Here is a 1,069-nt window from a genome sequence, read left to right on the forward strand (position 1 = left end):
GAGATGAAGATTTCATTTTTCAGCACGACCTGGCACCTGTTCACAGTGCCAAAACCAGTGGTAAATGGTTTACTGACCATGGTATTACTGTGCTCAATTGGCCTGCCAACTCTCCTGACCTGAACCCCATAGAGAACCTGTGGGATATTGTGAAGAGAAAGTTGAGAGACACAAGACCCAACACTCTGGATGAGCTTAAGGCCGCTATCGAAGCATCCTGGGCCTCCATAACACCTCGGCAGTGCCACAGGCTGATTGCCTCCATGCCACGCCGCACTGAAGCAGTCATTCATGCAAAAGGATTCCTGACCAAGTATTGAGTGCATAACTGAACATGATTATTTGAAGGTTGGTGTTTTTGTAGTAAAAACACATGTCTTTTATTGGTGGGATGAAATATGCTATTTTTTTCGGCTCGGCCTGGTGTCTGCCTGGTGGGGCTCGGGTCCTCTGGCCCTGTCAGGCCTTGGCCTGGGTGGTGTGAGTCCTCGGTGCCCGGGCCTCGGTGCCTGGACCTGGACCTACATCGGTGCGGCGGGTGCCGACGGAGGCCTATGAGTTTGTCGCTGTTGGCCCCGGGGGGTCACTGTATGTGGTTGCTGGTGGGGATCTTCCGGTTCTCCCCTGTGATCCGTTCTGGGGGGTGGGTGAGTGGTTCGTCCTGTGTGGGTGGCTCTGGGGGCTCCGCGGTCGGGGTCCCTCCTGGGGTCTTGGGCTCTGGTCCCCCCTTTTTCGTCTGCCTCTGGTCTTGGGGGTCGGGTCTCTGCTGCTTCACAGTTACTAATAAATGTTCTATTAGAGAAGCCTTATACACTTATGCATGCTCACAACCACACACAAATAGAAGCAGGGATGCTTATGTAGGCTTTATATGTAGATATATAGATATGTATGTGAGTGTATATTCATGTGTATGTATGTATGTATGTATATAGGCGTAGGTATGGGTATATATATTTATGGAAACTTACTGCAAAGCCATGAATATTTTAAGTTCTTTATACATATGTATTTTGTTGCTGTGTTTTGTCATGTTCTTTGCAGGTGAACAGACAGTGGCCGGGTGTTT

Source organism: Nematolebias whitei, chromosome 19, assembly GCF_014905685.2.
Source record: "Nematolebias whitei isolate Nwh7 chromosome 19, NemWhi1, whole genome shotgun sequence".
NCBI lineage: Eukaryota > Metazoa > Chordata > Actinopteri > Cyprinodontiformes > Rivulidae > Nematolebias > Nematolebias whitei.